At 36.2% G+C, this 16,317-nt stretch overlaps 2 protein-coding genes across 2 annotated transcripts in view; one reads left to right on the top strand and one right to left on the bottom strand.

Annotated features, from left to right (window-relative positions):
• Window positions 1-16,317, bottom strand: part of FAM227B (family with sequence similarity 227 member B) — a 198,874-nt gene that overhangs the window by 73,807 nt on the left and 108,750 nt on the right. The window lies entirely within an intron of this gene.
• FGF7 (fibroblast growth factor 7) overlaps window positions 1-16,317 on the top strand; it is a 64,384-nt gene that overhangs the window by 5,967 nt on the left and 42,100 nt on the right. The gene's annotated exons all lie outside the window — the stretch shown is intronic.

Raw genomic sequence — 16,317 nt, 5'->3', positions numbered from 1 at the left:
CTCATTAGGAACTCTAAAAGAGTCCTCAGTAAATGCTCAACAAAAACTTATTAGTGTGAGGAACAGAAAATTCATTTTAAAAAAACAATTAGATTTTCTTTGAAAGAATATTTCTGTGGTGCAAAATACATAATCTGTGCTCAAAAATGCTTTCAGGGACTTGTGCAATTGTATACAGTTATAAAACAGAAGGGAATCTGTCCATCTGTTCATGTCAGAATGAGTTTGTATTAGGTTGTTTGTTTAATTACCTAAGCAAGAAAATAGGTTCCTCCTAACATTTTCTTTAAATCTTCCATGCCATAATTTTGTGTTACCTTAAGAGAAATGTAAATGTGAAGGAAGAAATAAAAGTGAGTTGCAAGAGATGTTAAGTCCATGATTTTCTGTTAGTGTACCTTACATTTTCTCCAAGAATTAGTTATTTTTGTCCTATTGAAATATCAGGGTTGGATTTGTCATTTAGAAGTTATGATGAACAAACAATTTCAATAGTATTAAATTTAATAAGGTAGAATATTGGATATAAATAGTAAGAATTTAAAGTCCCTGAATGAAAATAAATGGTTTGTATTACTAGCACTTGAACAATGTTATTATCTTATCATCTTATAATATTATGCATATTAAAGTCAATTGAAAAAGAATGCCTGGGGATGATGGTGTAAACATTTGCTTAAGCACTTGCAGTGCATTTTGCTTAAGGCTTGCAGTGAGTACTTGAAACTTTTGTTGCTTGTTTAATGAATGGTTTTTAGGGATTTTTTAAAAAGTTTATTTATTTTAGAAAGAGAGCAAGAGCGAGCAGGGGAGGAGCAGAGATAGAGGGAGAGAGAGAATCCAAGCAGGCTCCTTACTACCAGCACAGAGCCTAATGCAGGAACCATGAGATCATGACCTAAGCTGAAATCAAGAGTTGGACGCAACCGATTGAGCCACCCAGGTGCCTTGGTTTTTAGGCTTCTTAACTAACGAGCCAATAAGTGGGAAATTGGGGAATTATATTTCCAATATGAAAATGAGAGGATCTTCTTTTTAAATATAATTGATATAGAACACTAAGGCCTTTTTAATGGATTATTAATAGTTATAGTTTAATTATTACTGGTATTAGTAAAATTATCATGTTAGTCTTGGAAGATTGTTCTGATTATACTAAACTTTAGCTAAAGAAATTACTATTTGGAGAAAAGTTCTGTGGATAGCCACTTCTATATGAGCAACAGAACTTGGATTATAATCAATTTATTTAAAAGTTATGAGATTTATCATGAATAATGGAATCTGGTAGAAGAGACAAGAGGACAGAGCCCAGGTGGAAGTTATGATGCATAGGTCTATTCCCTATCTGTGAATAATTTTGGAAAAATTTTTAATTCTTTCCAATTTTCAGTTTTTTCATCTCTAAGATATGGGGTATATACAGATGATCTCTAATACACTCACTAGTTCTTACAGTCTATTCTATTCTAAACCATAACATAAGTATGAACAGATCTAAGTACTCATTATGTAATTATTATATACTTTGAGTGAGATAAGTGAATATTATCTCCATTATAAGATGAGCCATCGGAACTAATTTGAAATTGTACCAGTATGGTTATCAAATCTAAACACTGTGTAGAATTCTTCTACATGGCCACTAATTCCTTTTGAATGCTTTTGTCAAATAATGAAAAAGTGAAAAATTAGAAGTAAAATCCAGTGAAAATGAATAGTATACGTAATTATTTGGGATGAAAAATATCTACAACTGGGATGCATTCATATATGTGTTTTATTTTGTGTTAAAGTTTCTTGAAAACCACTAAACTCCGGCATTTGTAGGCATACACAAAATGCCAAAGTTATTTTATATCTGAAACACAATTTAGTATTAACCTTGAGTAACCATAAGGCCAATTTGGCACACCATTTCTCCTCTATTCTAATTCTACAGTGAAAATGAGAGAGAGAGAGAGAGAGAGAGAGAGAGAGAGAGAGAGAGAGAAACTCTTTCTGTATCATAAATAGAATGCCACAATACTAATGTTCATAAAGACATGGTATATATTATATAGTCTTCACATCTATAAGCTTTTCATAGGCTGTATATATAAACATACTTTCTTGATAGGGTGAATTCTCCTGGAAAGGGAAGCTTTCAATGGGATCCTTTAAGTAAACCCTAAAACTGTTGTCAGGTTGTGTTGCTATCCTCTTGAAGAAGGGGTCAGTCAGGCTTCACCATAGTTAAAAAGAAGTTAATCCACAATTGTCAACAGGAAATCCTAAGATACAAAAGTAATTACTTCATTGAAAAATATGGAGAATAACTTATTAGAAGAGAATTCTGATATTCATTTCCTGTTATTTAAGGGGCAGCCTTACTAATTTTAAGTGTGAATGTCCCCTACATAAAACATGCAAATTGACACATGTGAAGTTGAAGCTACTGTATCCAGGTACAAAGGAAGTGCTCAATAAAATTTGTTTAAGAAGTCAAAGAAGAACAAAAAACTTGAAATTATAAATATGAAAACTATTAACATTCCTCAATCATTAACTGAATGAATGAACAAATGAACAAGAGATATTTCCTTCCTATTTACAATGAGAGTAAAAGGTGATTGGATTGTCTACTGGAGTAAAATGCAGCAGAGTTCAGAAAGTGTGATACATCAGAATAGCACTTTGAATTTCATTTTCAGTGTTCTGATCCCATAAATTTGTTAGCTGGTTGTTAAACGCCTTCTGTGGAGGTCTTTTAAAATGGTATAGATTTAAATGTCTTAGATGATAAAATTTTGCATGAAAAGTTAGATGTCAGCTGTGTGAAACATAATTGTTCTTTGAGTTACTATGAGGTCCCCACTCTTTTCTCGTGGCTTTGCTTTGGATGAAGAGGAAAATTACCTGATGATATTAATAGGTTTTGAAGGACTGCTTACTTCACTAGCAGAAGGATAACCTCTTCATAAAAATGTGATATTGCTAAGAAAATGGACTGGGGTGAGTAGAAGAGGTAAAAAAAAAATGGGTATATAATTTTGTTTCCAAAAGACTGGGTTGGGTAGGTAGATGGAAGGCCTAGAGGAAGACAAGGGGAGTGGTATGGAGCCAGATATGACAGCTCATGTCTCATTTTTTAGGAAATTTTAAAAATTACTGAAGCTATCCTGGGTTGTGAGGATCTCACTTCAGTCTTAATTTATAGTGTTGTCTTGTGAAGTATTTTAAATTTAGATTAGAAGGACTAAATTGCAGGAAAAGCACACCAAGCAACCCAATAAAAATAAGCCTTGTATTAGTAGACAGATAAATAAGACCCAACTATATAAATGTAGGAATTCATGAGAGGCCAGGAGATGCCGGACCACATTTCTGACACTGAGGAGAGAGGAGTTGTCACTGGAGAACTGGTCCTCAGATTGCATACTAGTCTCACCCAGGAGGCAAGAAAAGTCTGTCTTCTCTGATGATTCCACATTTAGCCTTGCAGTATGTTTCTAAGCAATGCAACTGGAACCTAACCTGAACTAATAATAAGGGTAATAAAAGCATAAAATGCCCAGTAATAACATCTTAAAGGGATTTGTAATGGATGGTCAACACTTCTACTGCTGTCGTTAGAGCTCTCCCCTTGGAGACAAGGTGAAAGGGTAAATTTAGATAATTTTTGGACCAGGCACTCCATCAACAGACAGAGTCAATCAGTCCACACCTGACAGAAATAACACTGCTGTTTAAGCTGGGACTCGAGGTGCCAAGTGAGAGATGGCAGCAGTGCACTGGGCAACTGTCAACCGCCCTGCAAGGCAGATGCGGAACAAAGAACCCAGTCCCTCAAGACAATTTTCTTGCTTTTGGTGTTCAGTTACTCTTCTCAACAATGGTCAATATCACCCATTCCTTTTAAGAAGAAATCCTTAATTGTGCTAAACCACTGATTCAAGAAAAAGTATGCTTCACTTAGTAGAATTAAGCATTGTAAGTTCCATAGCAAACAAAGAGTTAGCCATTCTGAAAGCTAGCCAATGATTTGGCAACATTCTCTTTTGGATTGTTAGACTGTGACGGGATATGGCCTAACAATTGGCAAAAAGCAAATAAACACAGTGTTGTGGGATTTGACTTTGGCCACAGAATCTCCAGCAATCCAGTTGTCAACAATTCTTTGGATAAGATCCTACTCAGCACAAATCTCTGCTAATAGCTAGCGAATATACATACCACCTCTAAATATGGAGACAGTAAACTTGCTTATGCTCCAAACAGCTCTTAGCCATTTATCTAAAAGAACAATAATTCACATTATCAAAACAAAATAAGAAAACCAGGGCAACCACCTTAAAAAAATAGACAATGAGGAACATATCTATGGATTTGACCCACAATCTGAGAATTACTGACAAAAAGGTACCCTGTAGAACTGGTGGCTTGCATTCCCTTGAGTAAGTTAAGTTGTCAAGGCCTTAAATTAGGGGAAGATGGATAAACTGCTGTGGAGCAGATTTGGAAATATTAGCTACCCCTTGAGAATTCTAATAATAAAGATTATTTTTCATTGTATAGTTTTCCTCTTTTTTTTGAGGGGGGGTGGCTAATACAAGTGTCTGGCACTTGCAAAATTCAAATAATTTATTGCCACAGGTGTATCTCTTATTTAATTTGTAAATCCTTATTTGAACTGACCATCATTTTCATTTATATACCAACCCAGAGCATATGAACATGTATTTTCCTCTGTGACTCAGCTGTATTACAACTCTTTAGCCTACAGTTTTAGAGCATTCAGAGACCCAAGTGAATTGGAGAGAATGCAAGAAGTCTGCTTTCAGATACATAAAAAAATTCCCTTTTCCAAGTTTCCCTACCTCTCAGCCTTGGCTAAATATTATAATCAGCTAGGGAACTTAAAAAAAAAATACTGATGCCAGGTTCCACCCACAAGGACTCTTATTTAATTCATTCGGGGCGCAGCCTGGGCACCAGGAATTTTAAAAGCTCCCCAGATAATTGTGACATGCTGCCAAACCTCAGAAGCCCTGGATCACAGCAAAGGTTCATGTTAGATTACTGGGAGACCACAGTTCAATTAAGTCAGAATCCTGAGTAGGTGGGAAAGACTCAGGCATCAGTGTTTGTTAAAGTGTTCTAGTGATTTTACTGTGCTGATGAAGTTAAAAAACCACTAGTTAATGGGACCAAGGGTTCTAATTCAGCCTGGATCCCCTCAGGTGTCCCAGGATTATTTTGGAACCCTGGGATGGCTCCATAGTTAACTTACACCCCGGAGGATTTCAAAATGGGCCTAACAGGAATGACTGTCTGAATTATGCATTGAGGAAGTTCTTCTGGGTCCATTTGACCTCTCTGACTAATCTCTGTGGCTCCAATATTTGGTGAACTGGCCTGGAAATGCATGTGATGACATCTCTGTAGCTACTATGTAAAAAGGCTTCTTTGGTGAATGAGTTCATCGCAGGGAAGAATAGGTCCTGTGCCACGGTCTCAGAATGACAGGCAGATCTGAATCTCTTCTGACACTTTCAAGTGGTGATGCAGTAGGGGACCTGGAGTACAGACATCAAAGCCAGCTTACTTGGCACTTAAATGAGCCACTTATGACCATGGACTCAGATGTCCCCAAATTAGGCTCTCACCTCTTATGGCCACCCCACAGAGTTCAAGGCAGTGATTTAAAGAGACAACCTCAAGTCTAGAAAACCCAGGGCAGGAAGAAGCCAGAATCCTGGAGGGTCTATCCAGATTACTGAAAAGGATATGAAACTAGAGGTTTGTTTTCTGTGTAAGTTTGGGATTAAAGTAAGCTTTCTTTTATTTCTAAGGATCCTAGCTTTCTTTTTCTGTATCAAAACTTCTGGTAGCACAGTAGCTTCTTTTACATGACTGTTGGAATATAATACTTTTCTATATTTTAATTTCACATATGGCACACAGAAGAAAAGGCAGAGATTGTGCATATCTAAGTAATATGGAGAAAAAAAGAATTCATTAAATGAAATGGGCTTCCATACAAATTCCTTACTTTTCTGAACCATCTCCAAACTTTCTTTTTTTAAAAACACTTTATTGAGGTATTTTGACATATAAAAATCTGTACTTACTTAATGTACACAACTTGATGAATCTGTACATCTGTGAAACTATGATCACAATCTATGCCATAAACATATCCATCACTTCCAGAAGTTCCCTCCTGCCTTTTAATTTATTATTATTTTGTGATAAGAGCACTTAACATAAGATCCATCTTTTTAGTAAATATTTAAATATGCAATACAACAGTATAAACCATAGGCACTACACTACATAGTGTATCTCTAGGACTTATTCACCTTGCACAGTTGAAAGTTAGGACCCTTTAACTAATATCTCTCTATTTCTCCCTCCCCCAAACCCCTGGCAACCACCTGTCTACTCTCCACTTCTATGAGTTTGACTATTTTAGATTCCTTCTGTAAGAAGCATTATGTAGTATTTGTCCATCTGTGTCTGGCTTATTTCACTCAGTATAATGTACTCCAGGTTCATATCCAGTCTTTCTACACACAAAATAGGTTGGAAAATGAAAATCCTCTGCCCTTCACATGGTTCAGAAAGCCACATTAAAGAGTCACTGAACACTTAACCATTTCTTGACCAAGACTTATATCTACATTTGAGATTATATCTGCCCCTGACTTAGGTGGAGAAGCTATACCTAATTTGCTAACAAAGCAAATGTCATTAAAGCTATTTACCTTAGCTGCACAAAAGGGTTTGTGTAGTAAAATATAAAGACAAAGGGATTCGGATGAGGAAGCAGATAAATGAATTATCTAATATTCATGTCCAGGTAAAATTTGCCTTTAGAACATCATTCTCAGAGGTAAAAGATGTGATGCATACTGGGGAGAATTGGCTCTAGAGATTCTCTGTTCCAGTCGACTTCCCTGCAGAAGAACGTAATCACTTCTCCTGGAGTGGGCATGAGTACTTGCTATAACCATTAGCTAGTGTCCTTCTGAGAATAAGTAGATTGACAACATCTTTGCAAACAGGAGAAGAAATAGGCAAGAGAGGAAAGGAACAAAGGACTTTATATAAAAATAAATGGATTTTGCATTTTATTTTTTTGAAGATTTTATTTTTAGGTAATCTCTACACCCAACATGGAGCTTGAACTCACAACCCTGAGATCGACTTGTACTTTTCACCAGCTGAGCCCTCCAGGTGCCCTAGATTCTGCATTTTAAGCTTAGGGTGGATTTAAACACAAAAGATCCTCGTAAAACATGGCTCTGTTATCTTTTTTTTTTGATGCACTTAAGGAATAAGGGCAATGGGATGCAATAATGGATAAGACAATAGTGAGAGAATTTCTGAGATCAAAACAAAACTAAATAGTGTACAGAGGGATTGAAATAACAGATTATTGCAGATGACACTCAAATAGCAGGTTTGAATCCATTAAATTTGTGCCTAAAATTGTAATAATTTTTGTTTATTTATCAGGACTATACTCAAACTCAGTTTATATTTATGATTAATATAAGACAAATTAGGTATATTTCAATATCCTTAAATACTATACTTATGCTAAAATTATCATGTAATATTTTATATTTATCTGCCTATTTGAAATTTAGATGTAATTGTAGATAATGTTGAGAAAATGCTTTGGGATCAAATTCAGAATCAACTCAGGATGCAGATTTTTCTTAAAGCAGCAATTCCAAACTTTGTTTCTTAGAACACTAGTGTCCCTCGAGATACTATGGTGTTGTGTGCAGCATAGTTTCTATGGCTAATTCATTGGGAAATATTAGGTTACATAAAGTTGAGCAAGTTTTCACAGTAGAAATTCTCTGAGCCTAATTTATACTAATATAAATTGCAAAACTCCAGGAGATTCTGTATGGTTTCTCAAACTTATTTGACAACAGAATACACTGCTCCTGCCCCCCAACTCTCCCCTCTGATTTAGGTAAAACATTTAAATTTCATTAAATTTCAATTTGAGAGTTATTGCCTAGGGATCTCTCTATGGTGTAGTGAAGAACTAAATCAAGCTTCCACTCAGCTGTTTGTTCCAAATAAAAAGGCTACAAAATGGACCTGAGGCAATATTTTAAGAATGACCTTGAACCAAGAATTTGTGCCAAAGTCAGGAGGCTGCATATGATTTTGGATAAGCAGGGTAGCATTTTGGGTATAGATGTAAGCTGGGCTGAAATCCAAAGATTTGCAGTGAGATTTAAGTTTAGCTTGAAGCTCTTTTCTGAGTTCTGGGCAGCTTAAAGGACCATTTTCATAATGTGAAGTGATGTCCAGTACCTATTGTTTGCAACTAGAAACTGACCAAAACATTTCCCAACCATTAACCTAAAAATGTTTTAGGATTTTAATGTGATTGAAGAATTCTTACTTATGTACCTAAAAACAATAAACTTTGACTTTTAGTAGCTAGAGCCAAAGTTTCAAGTTATTTCAATTGCATCAATAAAGAACAAGTTTTATTTACTGACCAAAAACTATTTAGAAATTTTAAATTTAGCATAACCTGAAGAAGTGCTAATTTAATGAATTAATTTCAATACCCTTTGAAGAGGTCACTTATTGGAGACATTAAATAGAATTGCCTTTTCCAGCCATATGTAGCACATTTGCCTTGTCTTACATTTCTGTCTCTTTGCATTTGGCAATGCCACTAAAAAATGTAAGTTCTGGAAAGATAAGCATCATGTCTTACTCTTCCTTTTGTCTCCCAGTGGTAGAGGAAGATATATTTTATCTTAAGCTGTCACACATCTAAAATTAATTATGGATAAGAAATTGATTACTAAATGATCATGAAAATTTAATGCAGGCAAGAATGAAAAGTTTTGCTGAAATAAGACTAGTACACCTCATTTCCCTCTTCTCTTGTATTCTCTAATATTAAAAACAAAAAGTATTGGCCTCTAGAACCTATTTGACTTCATGTTTTTCTAGGTAATTTCAAGGGATGGGTGGAAAAATTTTATTGTAGAGGCCGATGATCTAAGCAGGCCCAGGTAGCTGGTAATACTGGAAGGATGATTGGCAAGGCATGCTCAAAGCATCTAATTATTTTTATCTGACTGTCAACTAATTCCTGCATATCAAAAACTATATGCAGAAAACAATGATAATTAGTTGATATTGGTTTAAGGAATATCTGCATGCAAAGGAGATACAGACAGGAAAAGTCTTTAAGAATTAAATGAGCTGTACTAGTAAAAACAAGCAGTGGGCTGATAATTTTTGGATAGGGAATCTACTTACTTAGTAGCACATCTAAGATTGATCCTGGACTCAGTGACTAGTGTTGAAGGGAGGACAGGACAAATGCATAGGGAGAGAGAGGTGGGGAGAAGTGGAAAGTTGGTGAATACACTCTCTCTTTGTTTTAGTGCCAGTAGCCTGATCCTCGGATAGTCTTCTGGTGTTTTATAGTGTCTCAAACTGTACTTCTGATAAGAGCCTGGTCAGTCTGGTTCATATTGAGGCATCTCTAGGCAGTGGACAGTTTTCTCCCTTGTTTGCATGAATAGTGAAGACATCATACAAAACTATGAAAGATTGAGGTCTTCACTTTTTTCATTCTTTTACTAATGTTACAAATATTCTTGATACCTTCCCTACCCCAGACTCGGGCTACAATAGTAAACATTCCACACAGTCCATGTTTTCAGATAATTAACAGTTTAGTTGAGGGTGGAGGGTAAACTACAACAAGTCAGAGGGGGCAGGTTCAGAGCAACTTGGGGGGGGGGGTTGCCTAACTCCACTTGAGGAAATGGGCATGGAAGTCTTTTCTGGGAGAAAATGACCTAAAAGATGAGGAGCAGTATGAAAGAGAGAGGACAAATAATTACCTTCAGAGGAAATACTTTTTGTAGATGCCTGGTAGTAAGACAGTGCTGAGAGGCTGGGAAATGGAAAATGACTTAATATCTTGCCAGGTATCAATGTTAAGCTCATGAAAGTAAACCCCCTTTTTTTCCCAATTAAAAATATGAGAATAACATTTGCTCTTTTTCAGTTTTCAGCCATTGACCACTCTACTAAAAATGACTATTTCCTTTACAGGATAATTATTTTTTAAAGGGTAACTGTTTCTGCAGGCATAATTTAAGTTCTGCTAATTGGAATGATAGTGTTTGTCTGGATAACTGCATACTTTTTAATGTCTTTTCAATCTTTGATCATAATTGTAACCTATTTAGGTCAGGTGTTCATAAATATTCACCCTAAAAACTACATTATCATTATGAAGGATATTTTTTCCCAAAGAAGTTCCTAAAAAGTGAGAGAAACAACAGTTTTGAGGCATATATTTATCTTTTAAGGACAAAATTATGGAAGTTATCTGCTGCATTCTTTAAGATAAGCCAAATTTTACTACAGATGCATCCCCTGTTATAACTATTTAAGCAGGTGCACTCAGTAGTCAGCAGCTGTGCACAGCTTTATCTCCTCTGAATCATGAAGTAGGCAGTGAAGCGAGTTATTTTCCCACTTAGATAAGTCTATTGAGGGGTCTCTATTTCTGAGAAATTGTGCTCAACTCCCTGTACCAATAATGCATTACAAAATAATGTTGGATGCTTAATAGACATAAGGCGGTGCTGTCGACTTTGAAAAGATTCTGACCAAACTTGGTCTTGAAATTTTCTTGTAACTAGCTTGAAGCAGATCGGATATTGAATAATAATTCATCCATAAGGGAGATGAGAATAAATCCATATTATGGTGATTAAGTTGTACTTAGACTTAATATTCATGATGTTTTATTTTTTTTCTGTTTTTTTTTAATATATGAAATTTATTGTCAAATTGGTTTCCATACAACACCCAGTGCTCATCCCAAAAGATGCCCTCTTCAATACCCATCACTTACCCTCCCCTCCCTTCCACCCCCCATCAACCCTCCGTTTGTTCTCAGTTTTTAAGAGTCTCTTATGCTTTGGCTCTCTCCCTCTCTAACCTCTCTCTCTCTCTTTTTTTTTTTTTCCTTCCCCTCCCCCATGGGTTCCTGTTAAGTTTCTCAGGATCCACATAAGAGTGAAACCATATGGTATCTGTCTTTCTCTGTATGGCTTATTTCACTTAGCATCACACTCTCCAGTTCCATCCACATTGCTACAAAGGGCCATATTTCATTCTTTCTCATTGCCATGTAGTACTCCATTGTGTATATAAACCACAATTTCTTTATCCATTCATCAGTTGATGGACATTCATGATGTTTTAAAGTACTATTTAATGGTTTTACAGTTTACATTAACATCACTATTAAAATTACTTTACTATGCAGAAATACATTTTGTTATTTTCGTAAATCTTCTAATTTAGTCTATATAAAATTACACAATGTACAACTAGGAACATTTTCACTGAGTGACTAAACATAAGTAGATAACTAAAATAATGTTAATTTTTTAAAATATGCATGTCGATATTGAAATTGATGCAGAGCATTTCATTCCATCCTAATTAATTCTCAAAATACCTCTTTGCTGTAAGCTTGCAGTTACACTACTAGCCCACTTCACAGAAAGAAAGGAAAAGACCTTCAGAAAATTGGCCTGCCGATAAGCTTGCTAGTATACAAGTTCTAGTTTTAAAATTATACATAGGCCTGTTTAGGTTTTGTTCGTTAAAATTTTTTTTTTTACATTTATTTCTGAGAGACAGAGAGAGATAGAGTGTGAGTGGGGGAGGGGCAGAGAGAGAGGGAGACACAGAATGGGGGAGGGGCAGACCGAGAGGGAGACACAGAATCCAAAGCAGGCTCTAGGCTCCGAGCTGTCAGCACAGAGCCCGACGTACTGACACGAGCTCGGGGCTTAGGGCTCGAACTCACAAACCACAAGATCGTGACCTGAGCTGAAGACAGCCACCCAGGTGCCCCGGGTTTTGTTCATTTTAATTAAGAAAGATTGGTGTTAAAAAATTAGCTGGTGATTGAAATGATCATACCAAATCCTCTATGTGCAATGACTGGATTGTTTTCTGGAAGATCTTGGGTAGTCAGTTAACTCACAGAGAGCAGATATTAAATAGCAGGCTTGGTAAGTTCACTCTGTGACTAAGATCACTAAATATTAAAGAGCAAAAAGTTCATGTTCAAAATACTGATTCAAACCTTCCAGTCTCCTTAGAGCCAACACAAGTTACTAAGAAACTTTAAAGGGGAAAAAGCAAGGCGTTTTTCAATAACATTTTTTTTTCCTGCAATGAAAGAAAGAAACCTACTGTGGGGTTACCATGTGCCTGGCACTGTGCTAAACACTTTTTGCATAGTACCTAATTTAAGCTTCATGGAGGACTTATAAAGCTGGCAGAGTTGTGTTCATTTTGCAGATGGGGCAACTTCAGGTCACAAAGTTGGGTAACTTACTCTAGGTTCCATGGTTAGTAACTGTTGGAGTTGAAATATGGACCAAGGAGGCTTAACTACAAAGCATAGTTTCGGTTATCATTACATGTATCACTATACAGTCACTATTGTTAGCAAAACCTCACATATGAATTTGAACCATGCAGTGGGATAATTTGCATATGAAGAACTATAAACAGCTGAAATTTTCTTCTCTATAAAATGACCTAATGAGTACTTGGCATTATTTTCCTATTATTAAATAAAAACTCTATTCCAACGTTCCTTGTACAAAACATCTCCACATGTCTTCCCCTGAGTTGGCATAGAAACTTCCAGTTTATTTTGCATACAAATTACTAAAGATGCTACAAAATTTAATTTGGTTGCATTTTAAACACATTTCTGACATTTATTAAAATATTTATGCTTCTGTTCATTAGTGTCTGCATAATTATTATAGAATAGATACATATATACAATTACATTTCAGAGAATAAGTCAGAGAATTTTAGGAGTATGGCCAGATAGTTTCCCTCTCTAAAGGCCACTAAATCCAAACAGAACAAATAGAAAAATAAATAAAAGAAACAGCAGAGACTTTGTTCTAACAAGCACTTCTGCAGGATAGGTTGAAAGAGAAATAGCTTACTAGCAAATTGGTTCTTTCTTTTGTCCATGATTGCTATGTTCTCAATTTATTTCTAATCCTTTTAGGACTTTGCCCAATAAAAAAAAAAGGTAAAAAAAAAAAAGGAGGAGGGATAAAAATGATGAGTTGTTGCAAAGACAGTATATCTGGAATTCTATCTTTTTAATATTTAGGTTTTTTCTTTGAAAAATCAGAGTATCTTTGAAAACTAGACATATACATTATTTGTGACCCGACTAAACTTAGGTTTTTTTTTTCAATATCTTAAAAATACCTTACAATGTTTTTATCCTCAAAGTTGCAGTGGCTGTTTTCAGCATCTAGAATACTATTTATTGCAATATTGACTGACCATGTATTGTATGCTGTGTGGATACATAGATGTATAGGTGGAGACCTACTATTTGAAAAATTTCAGCCTATTTGGGAGATCAACACCAAAAACTCAATTTTAATGGAATATGGTAAGTATGTGATAAAAATATGTTCAAGGAGGGACCATGGTGGAGGGCAGGTAACATAACCTGGGAGAGACAGAGCAAGAATCTTAAAGGACATGATGTTTGACCTTGATCTTAAAGAGCTAGTGGTAGTGAACCAGGCTAGAGAAGTGGGTAGGGAATGGGCGAGGGAATCCAGCAAGAGCATCCCCTCCTGGAAAATAGCACATGAGGAAAAGCTGAGTGGCGTATCAGGAGTTATGTACGTATGGGAATTAGTGTTTCTGAAGCATACCCTTCAAGGTAGGAAGCAGGGAGAGATGGGCATGTAGTGAAGTCTCATTCTTGGAAAGTTATTTTCCATTTTAGGGAACATGAACTTTATGCTACAGGTAATAAGGAGTCATTGAAGAAGGATGTAGAAGCAGTAACTAAAAAAATAGTTATTTTCATTATTCACAAAAATGACCTGGATGTTTAATATCTATTGTTAACTGAAAATTTAAATCAGAAAATTTAACTTCTATTCTTACCAAAAAATCTCACCACAACCATCCACAAGCAGCAAAGTTAGCACATGTTAATTAATATCCATTACTTTTCTCTATCAACTTTTTGTGATAGGAGTTTATGAATGACCTAGATTGTCCATTGGAGAAGAGAAAGGGCAGAAAAGTAGGCTTGAACAATTCATCTATGACTTATCAGTCTTATTTTATCATACCAATAATTCTGTTTTAGTATAAACATTAATACATATTATTTACCACCTAGGAGTAGACTGGATTGAATAGAAAGTAAGTGGCAGTATGGGGACATGGAAATAATACTGTATTAGGTATTATGGAAGCTGGGCTTTAATCCTTTTCCTTCCAGGAATTAATTAATTAATTAAATGACCTTAGGCAAGTTCCTAACTATACTGGGCCCCAGTTGTTGTTGTTTTAAAGGGGTTAGAGCAGATTGCTTGAATAGGTTTTAATCATAAAATGTTAGCCAAAGTACAATATTTATTTATCTCACAGTGTCAGAATGTCATGAAGCTGAATGCAGCTGAGCTGAGTGGTTCTAGCTTAGGGTCTCTCTTGGGGGTCCAGTTAAGCTGTGAGCTGGGGCAGCAATCTTCTCAAGGCTTGACTAGGGCTGAAGGCTCTGCTGCAAGCTCCCTCCCATGGCAGTTGGAAGGCCTCAGGTTCACAGCACGCTGTGGGCCAGGAACTTCCTCCTCACTATGAGGGCCTTTCTATAGGCTTCCTCAGTGTCCTGGTGACATGGTAGCTGGCCTCCCTCAGACTGAGAGATGAGAGAGAGGGAGAGAGAAAGAGAGGAAGCAAGAGAGGACACCTTCAAGATGGAAGCGACATGTGACATCCCATCATGTTTGCCTCATTTTCTTTGTCATATGGACCATACAGTAAAAAGTGGGAAGGAACTACACAAGGATGTGAATGCCCAGTGGTGGTGATCATTATAGGCCAAACCAAAGGCTGGCTACCACATACGGTTTCTGCATCAGAAAACCTTTCAGTCAAGCTGGGAATCAAAGTATAAATAAAGAGTAAGTTAAAGCAATAATAGAGCAACACATTTGTGAAATCAGCCTGAAGAATAGATAGCTAATAGACAGCTGTCCTTGTAGAAGCTGCTAATTTGGCTTAAGATCTCATTAGGAGGCATGCGGCTCTCTTTTCTTACTGCAAACTTCGAGAGCAAACCATATAGTGTGTGTTAATACTTGAAAACAAAACATCTAATTTCTTTCACAATGCTACAGAGTGGGGCTGAATGAGACAAAAACAACTCCATTCTGGAGTTAATAAGGCTCAAAAGAACCCTTGACATCATCTAGTCCAGGGACCTTGACATGGAGTTTTGCCTGTGGCCCTTAGAAACACTGGTAAGAAAAAATTGTATACCAAATACTCGGGAGTGGATTCAAAGCTTTCGTCAGGTTCCCAAAAGTACTTGTGTTTTCCAAAAAAGTATACAAAGTATTGATCTAGTTCACTGTGCTCATCTTATTGATGAGAGACCTGAGACACAACAAATCTAGTCTTATTTGGATTAGAATCAGAAGTCTTCTGGTTTTTAATTCTGTAATTAAAATAATACATCTATTGTACAAGCAATATACATTGTTATTGTGATTTGTAAAAGAAAAGCTTAGCTGACTCTCCTCTATTTAATTAAACACTCTTACTACTAGGATCATTTCCCTTTTATTCTCCACCAGGTGTTAAAAGGTGGGTATGTTTTTGATAAATAAGAGAGTCATCAGAGAGAGGAGAACACTGTTCTGAAGCATTTATAAAGTGAAACCCCAGTGTTTATACAGGGTGAAGAGATCAGCAAATGGATTATAACTGGTCATTTATAACACAAACCCAAATACTGATCTTACATATTCATTCCCTTGACAGATATTTTTAAGCCCTTAACACGTGCCAGGAGTTGTGCTGGTTCTTGGGGATGCAATACAGCAGGCTTCAAGATAGGAACTTTCTGTCTTCACAGTTTCTAGGAGTCTTACCCTATCTGCCTCTTCCATTTCCAATCTTTCCTTCCTAACAAACCTGTTGAGTGGTGTGGGCAGCACATAACTGGTAGATGGTAATAACTGAGTAGAGATTTAGGTGTCATGTAGAAGCCCAAACAGAGTATCATTTTGGAAAGAAGGAAAGCAAATGGAAGGGGATCTGAAGTGTCTGGTATAAATAGCAACATCCTAGAACTGAGCTTTTTTCTCTGTTCAATTCTTAAATAACTATGAGAGTGGGTTGCCACTGCATGTGGCTTTATACCAGTAGGCAATTATACAGGGCTATGAATAA

The sequence above is a fragment of the Lynx rufus genome, unplaced genomic scaffold, assembly GCF_022079265.1.
Source record: "Lynx rufus isolate CCGP_SWC_20201006 ecotype Redwood Valley unplaced genomic scaffold, mLynRuf1.p SCAF_13, whole genome shotgun sequence".
In the NCBI taxonomy this organism is placed as follows: Eukaryota; Metazoa; Chordata; class Mammalia; order Carnivora; family Felidae; genus Lynx; species Lynx rufus.
Note: the sequence above shows the minus strand (reverse complement) of the source record. Positions and strands in the feature narration are given on the sequence as shown.